Source organism: Convolutriloba macropyga, chromosome 4, assembly GCF_964194025.1.
Source record: "Convolutriloba macropyga chromosome 4, txConMacr16.3, whole genome shotgun sequence".
NCBI lineage: Eukaryota > Metazoa > Xenacoelomorpha > Acoela > Convolutidae > Convolutriloba > Convolutriloba macropyga.
Window position 1 is genome coordinate 82,932,229 of NC_134471.1, and position 8,435 is coordinate 82,940,663.

Consider the following 8,435-nt stretch of genomic DNA (forward strand, 5'->3'; position numbering starts at 1 on the left):
AGTTGAAAAAAGTCAAATTTTTGGGCTATCTTGAGTGACCCAAATTTCGGTACAACAAAACTCGAGAGTTACTAAAAAATGTTAGTGTTTTAGAATCCCCAGATAGTGGGTATTATCCCCATATATATTTCATACGTTGTTTTATGTAGTTCAGACGTTGAACTTTGGCTCTGTACAGCGGTCACCTCACTTTTTTGGGCATTTGGTACGATACATTATAATTGCTATATCTCCTTGAAGAATGTACCGATTGGGCTCATTTTTAATATAATGCGTATCTGAAGCAGTGCTACAAACTGTACTCAGGGTTTTTTTGTTCCAACGTTTTAGAGATATTGGCCAGTAAACTTGCCCTCGATTTTAGCCCCAGAAGTGGTTGCCACCATCCGGTTCACACCATTGACAACTTGAAGTTTGAACTATGTTACAACAACTAGTGTCTTGAACAGCCAGTCTAATGTAGATTCCGAATACGTAAACTTTATACAGCGTTTTCTCAGGTCTAGATGTTCAATTGTAGCTCTGAAGTTGGTGTATCTCTCCGCTAAGGTCTTTCGGGACGGTACATAATTTTTGCCATATCTCCTCGAAGAGTGCACAGATTGGGCTCATTTTTTAATATGATGCGTATCTCAAGCAGTGCTTCAAACTGTACTAAGGGCTTTTTTTCAGCCGTTTTCGAGAAATTGGCCAGGGAACTTGGCCCCAGTTAGACTTCCTGACGACAGAAATACCATATTGACAGACAGCAAAGACAGCATTTTTCTTCTTTCAGAATGTTGTTTGATTATGAATTGTTTAAAAACTTTCTTGGGAACATCTGGAACGTGCCTGGATTGCTTAATGTAAGCTTCTTGTTGAAGTATAGAGTTTAATTTGGAGATCGAACACATGAGTCCTTGAAAAAATGATCATAGTAAATGAATGCTCATCGGCTTTGATTTCCTAAGTACCTAAAGTAAACTAGTCATGGTATATATAGTTTTAAAGCCTGTTTCAAGCGCGATCTAATGAGCTAGGTCTCGTTTTGATTGGTACAGTATTTCAGAAGTTTTAAACAATTTTCGACCAAAAACCTCCGAATGACCCCATGCTCACTGCTCGATCTTTAATTTTTCTTTAATCAGAGTGTTTATGTTGATAACTGGTTAATATGAGTTGCAATATCATCGCACCAAACTTTAAGACTATGGAAATTGCTTTTGATGCACCCTTCGGGAAAATAAAACCGAAGGAGCGTTTGGTACCAATTGAAAACAGGGCATAGTGCCGAGGGCAAATTTTTTCATGGGGTCAACAAGTTGTTCAAACTGAGCCAAACTTGGCACAGAGTATCCTTGTGTATGTGGAGTGTAAAACAAAAAGATTTTTTGCTAAAGCTTGCGTAGGAAAAAAAGTTAGGTTTTCGTGCGGAAGTTTGCGATTAATTTGAATAATTAATTTTGATTAATTTTCAAAAATAGGTCTTTTTCATGGGGTCATAGAGTTGTCCAAGTCAAACCAAACTCGGCAAAAAAAAATTTGCTAAAGCTTGCCTAGGAAAAAAGTTAGCTTTTCATACGGAAACTTGCGAATTTCGCGAATAAAGAATTTTAAAAATAGGTCTTTTTCATCGGATCAAAGAGTTGTTCAAATGGAACCAAAACTCGTATGGAGTATCCCCTCTGTACGGTAATTCTAGAACAAAAACAACTTGTGCTATAGCTCTCCTAGGAAAAAAGTTTGCTTTTCAGAAAAAATTTGCGAATTTCGCGAATAAAGAATTTTAAAAATAGAACTTTTTCATCCGATCAAGGAGTTGTTCAGATCGAACCAAATTTGGTATGGAGTATCCCCTGTGTACCCTAATACTAAAACCAAAAGAGTTTTTGCTATAGCTTGCCTATGAAAAAAGTTAGCTTTTCATACGGAAATTTCCAATTATTTGGAATAACTTGCAATTATTGAATTTAAAAAATTGGTCTATTTCATCGGATCAAGCAGTTGTTTAAATCGAACCAAATTCGGTATGGAGTATACCATGGGTACCTAGATTATAAAACAAAAAGAATTTTTGGTATAGCTTGCCTAGGAAAACAGTTAGTTCTTCGTACGGAACTTTGCGAAATTCCCGAATAACGAATTTTAAAAATAGGTCTTTTTTATCGGGTCATGGAGTTGTTCAAAGTGAAACAAACTGATATCCCAGACTACCAGTACTATTTAGACTGTAATGCAAAAAGAATGGTCAGCCTAACATTCCTAGAAAAAAAGTTAGTTTTTCGTACGGAAATTTGCGAAATTCGCGAATAACGAATTTTTAAAAAAGGTCTTTTTTATCGGATCAAGGATTTGTTCAAAGTGAACCAAATCGATGTCCCAGACTACCAGTACTATCTAAGTTGTAAAGCAACACGAATGGTCCGCCTTACTTTCCTAGAAAAAAAGTTCTTACTTCAATCGGAAAAATCGACTTATTCGCTTATTCTCTTTTCAAAAATATAGAAATTTTATTTGGTAAAGGAGTTGTTCAAATCAGACAAAAGTCGGTATGGAGTATCACCAGTGCAGTTAGAGTGTAAAACAAAAAGAATTTTTGGTATAGCTTGCCTAGGAAAAAAGTTAGTTTTTCATACGGAAATTTGTGATTATTTCCATGGAAATAATCGCAAAATTCCGTATGAGAAGCTAACTTTTTTCCTAGACAAGCTTTAGCAGAAATTCTTTTTGTTTTACAATCTAGATAACCATGGTGTACTCCATTCCCAGTTTGGTTCGATTTTAACAACTGCTTGACTCGATGGAACGGACCAATTTTTGAAATTCAATAATTGCAAGCTATTCGAAATAATCGTAAATTTCCGTATGAAAACCCGACTTTTTTCATAGGCAAGCTATTCCTACAATTCTTTTTGTTTTAGACTCTAGGTACACAGGGGATACTCCATAACGAGTTTGGTTTGATTTGAACAACTCCTTGACCCGATGAAAAAGACCAGTTTTCGAAACTCAATAATTGCAATTTATTCGAAATAATTGGAAACTTCCGTATGAAAAGCTAACTTTTTTCCCAGGCAAGCTATAGCGAAAATTTTATTGCTTTAGAATTAAGGTACCCAGGGGACACTCCATACCCAGTTTGGTTCGATTTGAACAACTCCTTGACCCGATGAAAAACACTATATTTAAAAATTAAATATTGCAATATTTAATTTTTAAGTATAGTATTTTTCATCGGGTCGAGGAGTTGTTCAAATCGAATCAAACTGGATATGGAGTATACCATGGGTACCTAGATTGTAAAACAAAAAGATTTTTTGCTATAGCTTGCCTAGGAAAAACGTTAGTATTTCATACGGAAATTTGCGAGTTTCGCGAATAACGAATTTTAAAAATAGGTCCTTTTCATCGGGTCAAGGAGTTGTCCAAAGTGAACCAAATTGATATCCCAAACTAGGATTACTATCTAAATTGTAAAGCACAGAGAATGGTTTGCCTTACTTGCCTAGAAAAAAAGTTCGTACTTCAATCGGAAATATCGACTTATTCGCTTATTCTCTTTTCAAAAATATAGAAAGTTTATTGGGTCAAGGATTTGTTCAAATCAGACAAAACTCGGTATGGAGTATCACCAGTGCAGTTAAAGTGTAAAATGAAAAGAATTTTTGGTATAGCTTGCCTAGGAAAAATTTTAGTTTTTCATACGGAAATTTGCGATTATTTCCATGGAAATAATCGCAAATTTCCCTATGAGAAGCTAACTTTTTTCCTGGACAAGCTATATCAAAAATGCTTTTCCTCTTACAATCTAGGTACCCATGGTATACTCCATTCCCAGTTTGGTTCGATTTGAACAACTGCTTGAACCGATGAAAAAAAAAAATTTTGAAAATCAATAATTGCAAGTTATTCGAAATATTTGGAAATTTTTGTATGAAATGTTAATTTCTTTCCTAGGCCACCTATACCAAAAATTCGTTTTGTTTTCGACTCTAGGTACACAGCGGATACTCCATACCAAATTTTGGTTTGATTTGGACAACTCCTTGACTCCATGAAAAAGACCTTTTTTTAAAATTACTTATTTGAAATATATCGTAAATTTCCGTTTGCAGAAACAACTTTTTTCCTAGGCAAGCTATACCAAAATTTTTTTTCGTTTCAGACTCTAGGTACACAGGGGATACTCCATAACGTAAAACCAAAAAAATTTTTGCTAAAGCTTGCCTAGGAAAAAAAGTTAGTTCTTCGTACGGAAATTTGCGAATTTCGCGATTAGCGAATTTTAACTATAGTTTTTTTTTTAATTGGGTCAAGAAGTTGTCCAAGTTGAACCAAACTGGGTATGGAGTATCCCCAGTGTATTTTAATGCTAAAACGAAAAGAATTTTTGCTAGAGCTTGGCTAGGAAAAAAGTTAGCTTCTCATACGGAAATTTCCAATTGTTTCGAATAACTTGCAATTTTTGAATTTCAAAAATTGGTCGTTTTCATTGGGTCAAGGAGTTGTTCAAATCGAACCAAACTGGGAATAGAGTATACCATGGGTACCTAGATTGTAAAACAAAAAGAATTTTCGCTGTAGCTTGCCTAGGAAAAAAGTTCATATTTCATACGGAAATTTGCGAGTTTCGCGAATTACGAATTTTAAAAATAGGTCCTTTTCTTCGGGTCAAGAAGTTGTCCAAAATGAACCAAATTGATATCCCAAACTACCAATACTATATTAGTTGTAATGCAAAAAGAATGGTCCGCCTAACGCTCCTCGAAAAAAAGTTCTTGTTTGAATCGGAAATATCGACTTATTCGCTTATTCTATTTTCAAAAATATAGAAAATTTATTGGGTCAAGAAGTTGTTCAATTCAAACCAAAATCGGTATGGAGTATCCCATGTGTACCTAGAGTGTGAAACAAAAAGAATTTTTGCTATAGCTTACCTAGGAAAAACGTTAGTATTTCATACGGAATTTTGCGAGTTTCGCGAATAACGAATTTTAAAAATAGGTCCTTTTCATCGGGTCAAGGAGTTGTCCAAAGTGAACCAAATTGATATCCCAAACTAGCATTACTATCTAAGTTGTAAAGCAAAAAGAATGGTTTGTCTAGGAAAAAAGTTAGGTTTTCATACGGAAATTTGCAATTGTTTCGAATAGTTAATTTTAATTAGTTTTGAAAATAGGTTTTTTTGATTAGGTCATAGAGTTGTCCAAATTGAACCAAAATTGGTATGGAGTATCCTCTGTATAGGTAAATTTTTAAACAAAAAGAATTGTTGGTATAGCTTTTCTAGCAAAATAGTTAGTTTTTCATACGGAAATTTGCGAATTTCGCGATTTGAGAATTTTAATTATAGTTATATTTGATTGGGCCAAGAAGTTGTCAAAATTGAACCAAACCTGGTATGGAGTATTCCCTGTATAGGTAGTATGTAGGAGAAAAAGAGTTTTTGCTATAGCTTGTCTAGGAAAAAAGTTAGTTTTTCATACGGAAATTTGCGTATTTCTCGAATAACGAATTATAAAAATAGGTCTTTTTTATTGGATCAAGGAGTTGTTCAAAGTGAACCATATTGATATCCCAGGCTACCAGTACTATTTAATGCGAAAAGAATGGTCCGCCTAACTTTCCTAGAAAAAAGTTCATATTTCAATCGGAAATATCGACTTATTCGCTTATTCGATTTTCAAAAATATAGAAATTTTATTGGGTCAAGGAGTTGTTCCAATCAGACAAAACGGAATGGAGTATCACCAGTGCAGTTTGAGTGTAAAACAAAAAGGATTTTTTGGTATAGCTTGCCCAGGAAAAAAGTTAGTTTTTCCTACGGAATTTTGCGATTATTTCCATGGAAATTTCCGTATGAAAAGTTAACTTTTTTCCTAGACAAACTATAGCAAAAATTTATTTTGTTTTACGATCTAGGTACACATGGGATAATCCATACTGACTTTGCTTCACTTTGGACAACTCTAAGACCTAATCAAAAAGACCTATAGTTAAAAATTATTAAAAATTACTTATTAGAAATAAACGCAAATTTCCGTATGAAAATGCAACTTTTTTCCTAGGCAAGCTATAGCAAAAATTCTTTTTGTGTTACAATCTAAGTACCTATGGTATGCTCCATACCCAGTCTGGTTCGATTTGAACAACTCCTTGACCCAATGAAAACGACCAATTTTTGAAATTCAAAAATTGCAAGTTATTCGAAACAATTGGAAATTTCCGTATGAGAAGCTAACTTTTTTCCTAGCCAAGCTCTAGCAAAAATTCTTTTTGTTTTAGCATTAAAATACATTGGGGATACTCCATACCCAGTTTGGTTCAACTTGGACAACTTCTTGACCCAATTAAAAATAAACTATAGTTAAAATTCGCTAATCGCGAAATTCGCAAATTTCCGTACGAAGAACTAACTTTTTTTCCTAGGCAAGCTTTAGCAAAAATTTTTTTGGTTTTACAATCTAGGCACCCTTGGTATACACCATGCCCAGTTTGGTTCGATCCGAACAACTCCTTGACCCGATGAAAAATACAATATTCAAAAATTAAATATTGCAATATTTAATTTTTAAATATAGTATTTTTCATCGGGTCAAGGATTTGTTCAAATCGAACAAAACTGGTAGTGGAGTATACCATGGGTACCTAGATTGTAAAACAAAAAGAATTTTTGGTATAGCTTGCCCAGGAAAAAAGTTGGTTTTTCTTTCGGAAATTTACGATTATTTCGAATAACTTGCAATTATCGAATTTCGAAAACTGGTCTTTTTCATCGGGTCAAGGAGTTGTTCAAATCAAACCAAACTCGTTATGGAGTATCCCCTGTGTGCCTCGAGTCTGAAACGAAAAGAATTTTTGGTATAGCTTGCCTAGGAAAAAAGTTGGGTTTTCATACGGAAATTTACTATTATTTCAAATAAGTAATTTTAAAAACAGGTCTTTTTCATGGGGTCAAGGAGTTGTCCAAATCAAACCAAACTCGATATGGAGTATCACCTGTGTACCTGGAGTCTAAAACGAAAAGAATTTTTTGTATAGCTTGCCTAGGAAAAAAGTTAGTTTTTCGTACGGAAATTTAAGATTATTTCGAATAACTTGCAATTATTGAATTTCGAAAACTGGTCTTTTTCATCGGGTCAAGGAGTTGTTCAAATCGAACCAAACTGGGTATGGAGTATACCAGGGGTACCTAGATTGTAAAACAAAAAGAATTTTTGGTATAGCTTGCCCAGAAAAAAAGTTGGTTTTTTCGGAAATTTACGATTATTTCGAATAACTTGCAATTATTGAAATTCGAAAACTGGTCTTTTTCATCGGGTCAAGGAGTTGTTCAAATCAAACCAAACTCGTTATGGAGTATCCCCTGTGTACCTGGAGTCTAAAACGAAAAGAATTTTTGGTATAGCTTGTCTAGGAAAAAAGTTGGGTTTTCATACGGAAATTTACTATTATTTCAAATAGGTAATTTTAAAAACAGGTCTTTTTCATGGGGTCAAGGAGTTGTCCAAATCAAACCAAACTCGATATGGAGTATCACCTGTGTACCTGGAGTCTAAAACGAAAAGAACTTTTGGTATAGCTTGACTAGGAAAAAAGTTAGTTTTTCGTACGGAAAATTAAGATTATTTCGAATAACTTGCAATTTTTGAACTTCGAAAACTGGTCTTTTTCATCGGGTCAAAGAGTTGTTCAAATAAAACCAAACTCGTTATGGAGTATCCCCTGTGTACCTAGAGCCGAAAACAAAAATAATTTTTGGTATAGCTTGTCTAGGAAAAAAGTTGGTTCTGCATACGGAAATTTACTATTACTTCAAATAAGTAATTTTAAAAACAGGTCTTTACCATGGGGTCAAGGAGTTGTCCAAATCAAACCAAACTCGTTATGGAGTATCCCCTGTGTACCTGGAGTCTAAAACGAAAAGAATTTTTGGTATAGCTTGCCTAGGAAAAAAGTTGGGTTTTCATACGGAAATTTACTATTATTTCTAATAAGTAATTTTAAAAACAGGCCTCCTTCATGGGATCAAGGAGTTGTCCAAATCAAACCAAACTCGATATGGAGTATCACCTGTGTACCTGGAGTCTAAAGCGAAAAAAGTTTTTGGTATAGCTTGCCTAGGAAAAAAGTAAGTTTTTCGTACGGAAATTTAAGATTATTTCGAACAACTTGCAATTATTGAATTTCGAAAACTGGTCTTTTTCATCGGGTCAAAGAGTTGTTCAAATAAAACCAAACTCGTTATGGAGTATCCCCTGTGTACCTAGAGTCGAAAACAAAAATAATTTTTGGTATAGCTTGCAAGTTGGTTCTGCATACGGAAATTTACGATTATTTCAAATAAGTATTTTTAAAAATAGGTCTTTTTCATGGAGTCAAAGAGTTATCCAAATCAAACCAAACTCGAAATGGAGTATCCCCTGTATACCTGGAGTCTAAAGCGAAAAAATTTC